Raw genomic sequence first — 13,802 nt, 5'->3', positions numbered from 1 at the left:
CCGGCTCTGTATATGTTTCAGGAACTCTGCGTACTAATAAATATGGATGAAGAAGTGTTGGCCTTTGCATACTTTTTTCATGGGAAGATCAGCTAAAGACACAGCGACTGAAGTTCCTTATGAGTCTTTTTTTTTTAAAGCAGTGTTTCCCACAACTTTCTGACCCCGTAAGAGGAGGACAGAAATAATTTGTTTTTGAGGCGCTATCAAGAAAAAAACAAGCCCGTCATGGTGGGAGAACGAGCATTAGGATGACGCTCTTATGTGTAAAATGAGTTAGGACCAAAAGGGGTCAATTTTTCTGACATGTTGAGGGACAGACTACTAAAGTCACCGTGCAGCTGTGTCACCGTTTCAACTGCGCACAATAAAGTTTAGATGTGTTTTTTGACTCTGGATTGCGAATGTAAAGATTTATTTCTTGCAAGATTTGGAAATATCTATAACACACAGTAGGTGAATGTAAAATATTGTTACGTCATTAAAAACACTCACTTTTCCACAAAGAATGTACCTTATTCCTCGGGTAGATGCTGATGGGTGACACAAAGATTTTTCTATTAATTGATTAGTCAATTGACAGAAAAGTAACCAAACAGTTTTGATAATTGTCATTATTCAAGCAAAAATGCCAAATGTCGGACTTCCTGGTTCTCTGATCTTTTTTGTTTTGTATTTGTCTTTTTGGTAGGATTGTTTGATGCAAAGACATTTGATGATATCACCTCGGGCTCTAGGATATTGTGAATTTTCCCTGTTTTCTGACCAAACAATTAACTGATTAATCTGCTAGGTGTAACAAAAGAGGATCCAAATGCAGAACTCAGAGAGGCAGGCAGGTTAAAAACAAGAAGTGAGCTTTAATGAGATGATGTTCAATGAAACCCAAAATCCCATTTCCCCCCCCAAAAAAACAACAACAAAAATCCAAAAAGCAAGTAACAAAACAGGCAAAGGAATAAAACTACAGAGGAAAACAAAACTGAGAACAAACCAGAAAACCACAAGGAACAAATCAGAAACACAGGGAACACATGAGGACCGGGGAACAAACACTCGAGCATGTGAGGACGGAGACAGATGAACAAACAAAGAGTGAGGGAACAACACAGGCTTAACTACAAACTAAACTAATGAGGGGATGAGGTGCAGGTGGAGAGACACTGGGAACAGAGAGGGAACACCAGGAACACAGGAGGGAAACACCACAGGGAACACAGGTGAGCAGGAGGTAGAAAGTGACAACAAGACACAAGAGGTCTACAAAATAAAACAGGAAATAACTACCCAAAAAACAAAACCATGACATGATCAAGATAATTAATGGCAGATTAACTAATAACAGAAATAATAATTCAGTTTTTAAGTGTTTAATGTTTCGTAAATCCACCAAAACGCTTGTTTTTTGATAAATGACCTCGCTCAAGTAGAGTATTGTCGACTGATAGATTGCAGTTATTTGCAGTTATTTTGATTAACTCATTTCAAGTCATTTTTTGAGTGGAGACTGAAAACATCTGTCTCAGATTACAGACAGTTGAATGTTTTGTGGTTTGGGACAGTTTTCTGATGTTTTATGGGCCAAATAAATAACTGATTAATAGAGAAAATAATTATTTTCCCAAATGGGAGACTTTCTCTCTCGTGCCATATGACATCACAGCAGACGTTTTAAAATTGTTTTCAATCCTATTACTATAACTCATTTTGAGATTAGGAAGTAATAAAACAGCATCATAGCATGGTTTAGTCAGACTACGAGCATCGCGGCCTTATCGTAAAGTAATACAATGACATTACAAATTCAATAGAATAACTTGACTCACAGAAACACTCGTGGTCAGAGTGTGGAGAGCTTCCTGACTGGCAGCGGCGACGCAGCCAGACAGTAAAGCGCAGGAAGAGATGAGGAGGAAGTGTGCGTCTGAATCAACAACATGCCTCTGATTCAGGCTGAAACAATGGGAGAAGGACATTCCAGCAGGTCAATCAAGTGGCGCGGTCATTAGAAATATCCTGCTTATAGGATCGTTATGGCTTTTCAAATAGTTAGAAAGTGATTCAGTGGAGTTTGAAATTCTTGTTGAATTGTGAATGTGTTTTTCATTTAAGTTCATCAAACCTTGGCTCTTATATTTAGCCTCCCGTGGCTCTGGTGAGGTCCGCTGGTCGGTGCTCCAGCTTGGTTCAGACTCATAAGCCTCAATGGACGGATTCAATTTTGTGCCATTTTCACGGTGCCTAGAGAATTAATCTTAATAACTATGACGATCCCCTAACTTTTCATTTAGTGCCACCAGCAAGTCGCATTTTTACAAATTATATCTCAATATCTGCGAGTTTGATAGGCACAAACATTTGTACAGGCTTTCATGGATCACAGATGATGTAGCCGACTGTTTTTGGTGATTACCGGACTTTTCCTGACATAGTTTTGAGCGAAATGTCTCAACAATTCCCACTGAGCAGGCAACATCTGTGGACGTCCAAAACAGGTTGATATCATGGCCGCCGGGCCAGGCCATGATCTGGACGTCCATTGGCAGCCAGAATTAGTCGACAAACGGCATATAAACGTCTATACAACGTCCAGAAAAGACGTATAAAAACTTTCATTCTGGCTCCCCAGAGGACGTCTTTGGATGTCCATAAATGACGTCTAAAAGACGTGATCTAGACCACTTCTTGCTCACTGGGTTGTTAGATGGGCGCGTCTTTTCGTGCTTTACATTGTCCATCACATTTGGATGCCATACGATCACAAATATCTAAACACACAATTGAATATTTGTATGGAAACAGAGCTATTTTTTCTGCTCAGTAGGAAGTGGATAATTGAGGCCATCTTCCTGTCTGTCTTGGATTATGCTGATGTTATCTATAGACGCGCCTCCGCCTCCACTCTTGAGCCCCCGAGATTTAAATTCATCACTCAGCCCTCAGATTCATTATCGATGACATTTATACTACTCATCGCTGCATCTGTTCGAAAAAGTTGGGTGGGCTTAAGACCTTGACAGGCACTGGTTTCTATTTAATACCAGCCGCTACAGCGTCGGCTGAGAATGTTTTCGACATGTGAGTCTGTGTGTGCCTTCATGGCAAAATGTGGTCCTTGATGACACCAATTGTAGTGGGAACTAACACAGGAGCAGTTGAGTTGAGTACTTTACCAGGTGTTTATATGTATGTCTGTTAAATAAAGAGTGTCGCGATATTTGCTGTCACATGCATTACTTTTCAAAGATATCTAATATTGAACAGCTGTTTCAGCATCTTTGGGAGTTATTTTGAAAAGAAATGCACTTGCAGGTTGACTGCATATAGATACTGAGGAGTCCAGGACACCAGCTCACCAATTTGGCAGTAAAGGGGTTTGAATGAGGTTAAATATTGTGCTTGCTGGGTGTTCACTCAACAGGGCGACACCACCATCAGTCCATCACTCAGCGCAGTTCGAGTACGAGGGATAATATTGTGATATAAAAGTTCATGTGAGTAATAACTAACATGTTGTCCTCCGTAAAACAGACATGTTCTCTGCTGCTTGTGAATATGAAACACGTCTGATGTTTCTTACGAGCGGCGGCCTCCTAATGTGTGGACTGAGAGGTTTTTCGCCCGTGTTCTTACTGTGAGAGTTTACAATGCAAAGCTATGTTTTCTGGTCACGGTTTGAGGAAAGGCTGTGTTTTTTTTTAAGAGCTCTATGTGTCTCTGCACCATTATGATCAACGGAGCATAACGGCACATATAATTACAGCGCTGTATGGTCATGTCCCTCTGAAACCTCAGCCAGGGCCTCCATTTTGGGTTTTCCACCATTTCACTCGCTGAAGTTTGTGTAAAGCACTTGTTTAAAGAGCGCAGACATGATTTCAATCCAAGGTGTGGGAGTCTGTGTTTTTGTTTATTCTGCACCATAGAGGTGAATTTGTGTGTTTATCATAGCGTCTTAGTGTTTGAGTTTGTTTTTGTGGACCTCTCTGCTTTCTCTGACCATCGAAGCCACAGTCATCCTGCCTGTGGTTTCGGTCTGGAGTGTGGAGGACCAGGCGGCAGTTTGCACTGTGGGTCTGTGTACGAGAGCGCACGAGCCTCAAACGTGTCAGAGTAATTCAACAGGGAGAGCAACGGCCTCCTACTGGCAAGAAGCCCGGCTCGACAGAAAAAAGGAGGAGAATTTCATTGGAAACCACATCAGATCACACACATCTGCAGAAAGTAAACATTTCGTGAAGGGAGAAAACAAGGATTATTTATTTGTTTTCTCATCAGCATCCCGAAGGACTGCAGTCACAACATTTGTTTTAATTTTATTCCCTGTGCAGTTTTACTGTTGTATCATATGAAACATGTTCACATAGGGATCAATGCATAACACTGTTCTTGAGTGTTAAAGGATCTAAAAGTCTTATTGGTTGAACAACTGATGAGTTGTCGACTATTAAATTAATCGTCAGCTATTTTGATAATCGATTATTTAGTCTGATTGTTTTTTAAGAAACAAAGCCAAAATTCTCTGATTCCAGCTTCTTGAATGTGAATATTTCCTGGTCTATGACAGTAAACTGAATATATTTGTGTCGTAGACAAAAGAAGACGTTTATGGACGTCTTCTTGAACTTTGGGTAACACTGATCGACATTTTTTTTTTATATAAACCAAACAACTTGAGAAAATGGTTCGAGAACAATAGTTGCAGCCCTAGATATTGGTTTTCTAGCCACTACAAGCATTTACAGCTCCTCAGTGGTGGAGGTTGGTGCTAACTACAGACACTTTCATGACTTCAATGCCAGAAAGCCAAGCCCACTCATGTTGCCTCTGTAGCTGTGGCTTGTCATGACTCAGTAGACATTAGTTTGGGAGGGGAGCATCATTAATGGGTGTAGAACTGAACTGCAAGCATTTGAAACAAGCGTTAACTGAATGGCAGACGACTGTGAAGGATCAGCATGAATCCTTTCTGAACATGGTTGGAGCGACAGAACCAGTTGAAACACATTGGCTTACATTCAGCCCTCTATCGGCTGTGACAGTTTGGACTCTTTTCTATCTGGCGTAGAGGAGGAAGTGAAGGGACATTATTATAGAAAGACATAGTCAACGTGGAGAGGAGGTCAGGGTAGATGGACCGATGGGTCACCAAAACATTAGACTTAATCGATGGAGACTGCTGTTCATTTTCAATTTGCTTCTAAAGGTCACATTTTGTACAAACCACGACCATAATTGTTCCCTAATCTTAACCGAGAAATCGATTTGACCCAAACCTAAGATATTTTCCTTAAACTTAACCAAGATCTTATGTGCCTAAAACCTTACTTTAACCATCGTGAGAACTGAGAATAGAAGAAAATAAGACAATAAGCCTGATTTATTTATCGACAGTGATGTAACAGTTCTGGAAGGCTCAGGTGATTTACGTCTTCCTGCTGACTGTGGCGTCACACCAGAAAACACTTCTGACTTGTGGGAAGTGTTGGCTGAGCAAAAGGTAATTCAATTGCTGAAACATGCATATTTTTAGATCTGCGATGTCATATTTTTAAATACATAATCACAAGGTTTGAAAGTGCAGAGATGGATATTCAACTCTTAAATAAAACTCAAAATACAGCGCTGCTTGTTGTTGTTATCCAAACCACTCTCCACAGACTGGCCCCATCTTCCTGCTTAGTTTATTCTTTGGATGCTTTCTAACTAATGTCTCAGAAAAAAAAACAAAAAGTGGGGTTTGCTCGTGTCATTCTGGATTTGTGAAGCTAAAAACAACGTATGGTCGTGCCAGAACGTGCTCCAGTGCCCTGCAGCAGAAACATGTTCAGTTTAAGTCCTATCACTGTTGTTGCAGTTTCTACTGGTTTCAGATAGGAGCCAATACAAAAACCGGCCCGGGCTCGGCTCTGTGTCGAACTCGTGTTGATGTCCTCATGTGGTCCAAAACAACACCGTTACCGTGGCAACCTTATCAGTGTAACCACTGTTATCCACTGGCTCTGTTCTCCATCACCGTGGGGACAGAGGCTGTGACCTCACTCATCAAGACACTCTCCAAAATAAACACACACATACTCTCTTACACACACACACACACACACACACACACACACACACACACACACATAAGCTCTAGCTTATCCAACTACTAGTAGTTTACCGCTTCAGGAAAAGGTGTCGTCAGCGCACATTGCATCCTCTCGGATCCCATCATCTGAAATCAGCTTCTTCTTTCACGTGAGGCTCGACAGTAAAGGTTACCGGGTTGGCAACCATTTTGAGAAATTGGCAACCAATTCTTGGACTTTAGGGACGGCAAACTGCACAATGTGCACCCCAAAATCCAAAGAAAAATCAATAGTTGTTGCAATTGTTTTATTTGAATATGGTTTTTAAAGACAACGCTGATCTAACACTCGCTAAATTGCTAAAATGTTACTTGTCACATAAAACAAACTACAAAAGATTGTTATTGGGCATATATATAACTGCATAGATTGCCTAGTATCCTGATTAAGTAACATATAAGGTGACTAAAAATGGCAACCATGTTTTCAGTCTCAGCAACCAAAAAGTACAAAGGTTTTAAGATTTTTCAAATTAATTTTAAGTTGTTAAGTTTATTTTTTCTCTCTTGTCTGTTCTTTTTGTTCACTGCCATTTTGTCATTTTTGCATGCGCATACATTTCACATAAATATACATATTGCATGGATCTTGCATGAAATTTTATTTTTATTGGCTGCTGCAGGGTGACATTAAGGGCCAATAAAGTGAAGCGATGATGTACCTCAGCTGTGCTGATATGATAAATCTGTGCTGCTCACTGTCATTGGTCTCCACTGAAACCTAAACTTGAGGGACCAGGAAGGGGGGACACATACTGCATCCTGTTTTTCTCAGTTAAATAAAAGATCCCAGACCACAATGCCTGAGATTGCCAAATGAAAGCTGGCCTGACGTTGCTGTGGAGGTGACATGGAGTTGACATGAGGTGGTTTCATTTAGTTTTTCCATTGCAGCTTGCCTAATTAACAGAGCTACAAAATGAGTCGAACCCAAGGACAGATTGGCAGGCTACACTGGGCATCTGTCGTTGTATTTATGAGCCTGTTGGTGAGAAGTCTTTTGTTGAGGGGGATCCAAATTTATAACCATGTTATTACTGGAAACTCTAGCAAAACTGTGGGGCAGATCTGCTGACATAATTAAAAGATAAAGTTGCAGAGTAAGGAGTCAAATTAAGTCAATTTAACCGTCTGAAAACAGAGACAGAAAAACAACAGACTTTTCAGAGTGCAAAGGTGTGCGGTGTTGCTCAGAGTTCATGTGTTCAGGAATATCCCCTCACTTGCATCAATCTTGCAGATAGCAAACACTGCGGCGCTCGCTCAGCGATATTCAGACTTCCAAGATCTGAGCACGGCCTCCCCCCTCCTCTCTCCCCAGCTAGATCATCCTTTTGTCACGCAACTCCCCCGAGAACCGTCAACTGCATTTGAGCTGCCAAGAGTTTTCCACTCAGAAGTTTTTTCCAGAGTGGGGGTTCAGCTTTTTGTGGCAACGTAACACCTTCTACCGTATATGATGATGTCTTTACTGTAAACAGAGTGGAGCGTGTGTGACAATGTAGTGAGTGTTTTTCTGGAGTTTAAAGTGTGTTCTCACGTTACATTTCTGGGTGTGGCGTGTGATTGTTTCTCAGAGTCTCCAGCGTGTTGTTAAGGGTCTCTACCCACCCAACATGAGGCATAGCAGCAACTGGGGAGTGTGTGCCAGCCTAACTGCGGTCTCGCAGCCGAACCCGTCCTGCGCGCCAAGACGAGAACCCAGATGCAAAGGATTATGGGTTTTATATTCAGTTTACAGTAACTGTAGTTTAATGTGAGGGTGGGTTGGGGAGAGAGGGGGAGAGGGGACTGCGGTCGATGTGTCACATGGAGGACTCCGGCTAATTTATTCCAGTTTCTGTCAGTTTCTGCCCCCGAGCAGTTTTATAGATTTGTTATTCTAGGAGCTGAATTGTAAATTTGCGATGCAAACCTTTGGTTCCAATCTCCTGTTTGAGGATATTTTCTGATACAAGCAATGATCACAATCAGAGGGTGATCATTTAAACCTCTTCAAGGCTGCGATACACACCGCAGCTTTATAGGCCAACATTTAAGTGTAATGGTGCACAGCAGTGCTTTAATCATGTGCAGTGTGATCATCTTGTTGCCAGGAAACATTTGACTTGTTTTTTGTCCTTTGGTCTGCCTTTCTTTGTCTGTTGCTGGAGGTTTTTACTGTTTATAATACAGGATAACTTGGATTCCCATTTTTCGTTAAAAAGGCTCCTTTAACAACCCAGTTGCTGGAATAAGGTTAGCGAAGTATGTTTCTGCAAAACAACATGGGCATTTCTTCATGTTGAAATTTTCAGTTTGTTTAGTTTGAATTTTGTATTTCTCTTTTGTCACAACGCTGTGCTTATACACTCTGGTTGGGTTTAGGCACAAAAACCACTTGGTTAGGGTTAGGAAAAAATCATGGTTTGGCTTAATACCTGTTTGATTTCGCATGAAAAATAGCAAGTTTTCATGCCACACAGCACGGATGGAAACGTCTCCACGGCTCCTTAAAAAAAACCTGTTTTTTTCATGCCACAAAACACGTATGAAAATGTCTAGGTGTCCTTAAAAACATCCAGTGGTGTGACTTGAACTCTGGTCGCCCGTTTGACTGCCCTCTTGGCTTATAATAACGCCACCACCTTCCCCTCCACTTCTTGCTGTGACAGGTGGCTAATACGCATATAATGTGATGGTAATATGACATCTTTGGTACAAATGTCAACCTTGGATGTCGTTGTGGTTTGCAGCAGCGTTAACTGAGGACATAACATAACTTAGCTGCCCTGTAGGGTTTGTAGTAAACCACAGAATCTTGATTGCTAATTTTTTGTCTGAGGGAGCTCAATTTAAGGAGATTTTAATTTGTACAGAGTTCACCCAGGGTGGGCAGAGCATTTGGGAATAATCTCTGATACCAGAGCAATTATTCTTCATTTCTTCTCTCTCATTGTTTTAATGCCTTTATAATGGAGTTTAACCACTCCTTATCCCTCCCTTTGGCTGATTAAATCACTCCCTGAAGTTCGGCTGTATGCTGACGGGTTGGGCAGGCTACTTTTAATGTGACACTATCTTCCACTGCACTTACCTCATTAAACCAGTCAATCAGTCACACGAGGGATTACAAAAATTCATAAATGTATTCGGATTTCTGTCATTTGCTTGGTGATTTCTACTTTTTTATTTCGCTGCTGTGACAGAGTTCAGGAAATCGATATCATGTTGAAAACAGTTTTATTAAGAACACCTGCCTTCACTTAAATGGCCTTCCAAGTTTCTTGATTTTATTTAAGAAGTATTCCCAGACGTAATCCTTTAATGTTTCTCAAAAACATTCATAATTGAACGCATCTTATTTTATATTTTACAACGGTATCCAGTTCCAGTTTTGTTTTCCATTAATATAACCTCTCAATAGAAAAGCGAGCTTTCTGCTCGAACCTTGAATCTATTATCGTCGAGTTAGCCTGTTCTGATCTTATTATGAACTTTTCACATCAGCTGTTAAACTGTAGCGGGGCTCTGGTGCTGATATTAGACTGACTTATTACCAGGACGGCATGAAACGAGACATACATTATCTGCAGGTTGATTTACACGTCCAAACCTAACAAGAATGCTTTGCACCTGCAGGATCATGTCTCATAACTCAAGAGCAGAAAGTCTGCAAGAAAACCTACAGCACTTCACTGTGTTGCCTTTCTTTGGGAGCTCCACTGACTTCCGCTGGAGTTTTAAAAATAGTGCGCAGAATAAAGGCGATTCAAGTTTTTATGTTATTGATTCTGGAAGAGCATGTGGAGTCTGCAGCGCCAAGAGAAGCTCAGAAACGGCTTCGAAAAAGAGGAAAATGGAGACATATTCTGTAGTTCCTCCATCTGACTGACATCAGAGCGCCTCGACATGAAAATGAACTTGTATTTGGCAGGACTGTCACTCTTACTTTCTCCCGCTGTCTCTCTTAACACCCCGGCCAATATGTTATTCCGTCTATCCTATTTTTCTTTTTCCCCGTTACTTTCCATTCCAGCGGGTGACTAATATTTTCTACCTCAATTAGCGTCGCAAGTACAAAGAAATAAATAGACATTTGAGGTTAGATGGAAAGGAAACTGAGAGGCAAACAGTTTGATTAGGGCCATGTGCTCAGCAGAATGAAAAACACTTTTTTTCAATGCAACCTGGTATTAGTTTTAATCTGACTCAAAAGGACAAAATCAAAAAAGTGAAGCTAATTAAGAATATTTGATAAATGTCTTTTTAAGGCACCCCTGCAGCTCTCACAGGCCTGAGCAGGCATCACCCGCCATTTTCACATCAGCTCAGCCAGTGTTTTTGCAATCTAGACCTGCTTTATAGTCAACAAAACAAATGGAAATCTCACTTTCTACAATATGGGACCTTTGAGCGACGTGTTCAAATGTTTTGTTTCATCGACCATCAGTCCAAAACCAAAATATACTTATATAACTGTAATATTTGGCTGGAAAAAGTAGCAAATCTTCATATTAGTGAAGCTGGAACCAACAAATGTTTTACATTTCTGCTTGAGAAATGACTAGACTAATTAACTGACTGTAAAAGAAGTTGGCAATTAATTTTCTCTTGAACGACTTATTGATTGAGCCTTTCAATGCTTTCACCATATTTATGTAGCAGCTGCTTTATAATCGAAAATACATGGAAATCTTGTGAAAAGTGTTTTCAAGTGATTAAATCATCGATCATGGCACATGAAAGATACAGCAAATGGTTTCGGCCCTTCGTCGTATGGTCGCAGTTTGTTTAGGTTCAGGCAACAAAACTAGTTGGGCAGGTTTAAGAAAACATTGAAGTTTGTGTTAAAATATGAATGTACCTGTGCTCTGCACGTAACTGCAGTTAAAGTTTGTACGTGATGTAAGTTCTCTACCTCAGTAAGTAAAAAAACTCCTGAGTGAAAGGCCTGTGCTTGTTTAACCCACCTTTGTCACTCTTATACTACATCACCTGACTTCCTTCTTTGCTGCTGTAATAATTACTCCAGCCTCAAGAGGGCGCAGGTCCCTATTTGGTCATTTTTCTGATGAGGATCGGCTGACTTATTTGTTTTCTGGGCAGGAGTCTGATGATAACACCAATAACCTTCTTATTGCCATATCTCAACATGGACCTGGAGCCTGCAGCTAGTAGCTGAGCTTAGCATAAGGCAGCATGCTAGCAGACTAACTGTCACACGGTGAACACAAGACCTCAGGAAGTCTCTGTGCTTCACCAAGAAAAAGTCCTGCACATAACCCCCTGTAAACCCCCAAACTTCTAGTTATTATACTTCAGTTTTTGTGCAGATTAGAAAAAAAGAGAAAGCATATTGATTAGATATCTTTAAAGGTGCTGTTAGCTGGATTTGTTACTTCTGGGTAGAAGTAAGCTAGCTATTTTCTCCTTTTTCCAGTCTTTATGCTAAGCTAAATGTCTCCTGGCTCACACGAGAGTGACATCAATCTTATCATTTACTACTAGAAAGCAAATGACGAAATGTTGGATTATTCCTTTAACAGATTGTTTTGACTTCATGCTGCCGATAATCACATTATTAGTTTATTAAAGATACCCGTAAGCTAACACCATGATGTCAACTAGTGGGGTCACAAAGAAATATGAAGTTTCAGTCAGATGTGAAAACTCATCCGTCTCAAAAACGGCTCCGCGGCATGAAATCGAATCACAATGATTTTGCAGTTGTCAGCACTAATGCGTCCTGAAGGGCTCTTGATTGAAACCGAATATGGTAATAACATGGGTACGAGTGTCTAGCGGGATTAATATAAAACCAGTGCATGTGTTTTCATTTGGGCTTTTGTTTTCGCCGAAGCCCCTGTGTGGTTCTGGAAAGAGCATCGCGGGTCTCTCAAGCAGCTCACAGAATTCCTCAGCTGGTGCGATGCGTGGCGTACGCGTGGGCCGCTGTTTTGGGCTTTGACAGCATGAGTCAAGAGAAGCTCGGCGAATTAGCAAAACGTCCTCAGATGCTAAAAATAGTTTCTCTCTGAACTCGTTTCAGCGTTTGGGACTCATTTGATGTGTGTGTGTGTGTGTGTAATGTCTCCAGAACATGAAAACACATGATCAGTGGTTGAAAGCCCTACAAACTGTGTATTGTGTGTTGACGTTATGGGTGTGTTTAAGTGCACATATTGCCTGTGTGTGTGGTAGTTTGCCTGTTTTCTATTGGTTTATAGAGCCACATCAAAGTTTCACCACTCTGGATTGAGATTGTCTGCTTTTGTCATTACAAACAAGCCCAAAATATGTCGGAGCAAACCTCTACTGTTGTGGTTTCTCACAGATCTCGGGCCAGACTTTACCTCTTTTTCGCCAGTGGATGTGAATTGTGGAGGTGTGCACACGTTACTGCCGCTTTGCTCTTAGCCGAACACATCAGAAGTGAATGGAAAAAACTGTTGCAATACATCACGCTACTTGTGCTTTTGCATAGCCAAGCTTGTCCAAGTGAAAAGGTTCAGAGCTGGAGTCTGGAAAAAGCTCAAAGGAAATAATGATAGCTTAGGGCTGAGTGTAATGGAGTAGAAGGCTATTATGTGAAAAGGGGGAAAGGGGAAGAATCAGTCAGTCTACAGTTGTGGTGGGGTTTCGTGAAAAACTCAACGTTAGTACCTGCCCTCCTTTATCCCACTACAAAAAGTCCAGCATCCGGATGATGACACTACCACCTGGAGCTCCAGACGTCTACCTGGCCGCCCCTTCTCGCTGTAGGTAACCTAAAACATGCGATGCGAACAACGGCTGAGCTCGACTTCAAAACAACTCCGTCTGCACTCATTAAGCTCTCGTTCTCAGCGTTTAAGAATTCCCATGCGGTTTGAAGCCTTTCTCTAATGAAGCACAATTAAAATGAAAAGAAGGTAATGAAAAATATTTACCCCCAGTCCAATGAAGTGGCTGGTGAAGTTGATGACTCCTCTTAATAAAAGCCATATGCCTGTTCTCATAAAATCCTGTTTTTGTGGCACGGGTTTCTTAGGCGTTAGCGTTCGTGCCAGCGAGTGAATTAACTCCTGACCGTGGGTAGGAGAGTAGTAAGAGGCAGTTTATCAGAAGCAGGAGATCTGTGCGCTCACTATGATTTACGCTGCAGTCCTCACCATGCCAAATCTCCAGCAGTGATAACCAGCTACTGGACACAGTTAACATAGATGTAAATCTGTTAAACGAGCTTCTGACTGATGGCAGAGGTGTTTACGGTGGATTCCTTCGACGAACACGCCGAATAAACTCTACTCTGAGGTGTTTATCTTCTGCACAGCACCCTAAAGAAGGTTTACGTTTTCAAAACATACGTGAAGGGGCTCTGATGGGAAGTGAACTGCTGACCTTGGCAGTATTAGAGTCATGTAGTATTCAGCAAACCACAGCTTAGATCTTTTTTCTCTGCTCAGGAAATTTCCCAAAATTTCCCAAGCACAGTTACTTAAAATGCAAATATGCGCATGAAAAGTGAAATATGTTCTTCCGCCACAAACAGATGACATGAAGAAGACGAGGCTGGAAAATAGCTTGACAGTGAAATGATGCAGTGGAAACTGCTGCCACAAACCAGGGTCAAGTCTCTAAATCATACTTTATCTTACATAATCATGATCGAGATCTTACCCCGAGGTTTAGTCACCTAAACTTAACTCTT

At 41.2% G+C, this 13,802-nt stretch overlaps 1 protein-coding gene across 2 annotated transcripts in view; it reads left to right on the top strand.

The window, feature by feature from the left end:
- Positions 1-13,802, top strand: part of pear1 (platelet endothelial aggregation receptor 1) — a 55,892-nt gene that overhangs the window by 10,587 nt on the left and 31,503 nt on the right. The window contains exon 1 of one of the 2 annotated variants that reach the window (XM_084357349.1): positions 6,165-6,240. The exons of the other annotated variant lie outside the window; for it this stretch is intronic. The gene's annotated coding sequence lies outside the window, so the exon portion shown is untranslated. Of the gene's footprint in view, positions 1-6,164; positions 6,241-13,802 lie in introns of those variants that run through there. 2 annotated transcript variants of the gene reach the window in all.

Source organism: Pagrus pagrus, assembly GCF_965226575.1.
Source record: "Pagrus pagrus genome assembly, chromosome: 7".
Classification (NCBI taxonomy): domain Eukaryota; kingdom Metazoa; phylum Chordata; class Actinopteri; order Spariformes; family Sparidae; genus Pagrus; species Pagrus pagrus.
The sequence above is the reverse complement of the archived record's forward strand: the minus strand, read 5'-3'. Positions and strand labels throughout refer to the sequence as shown.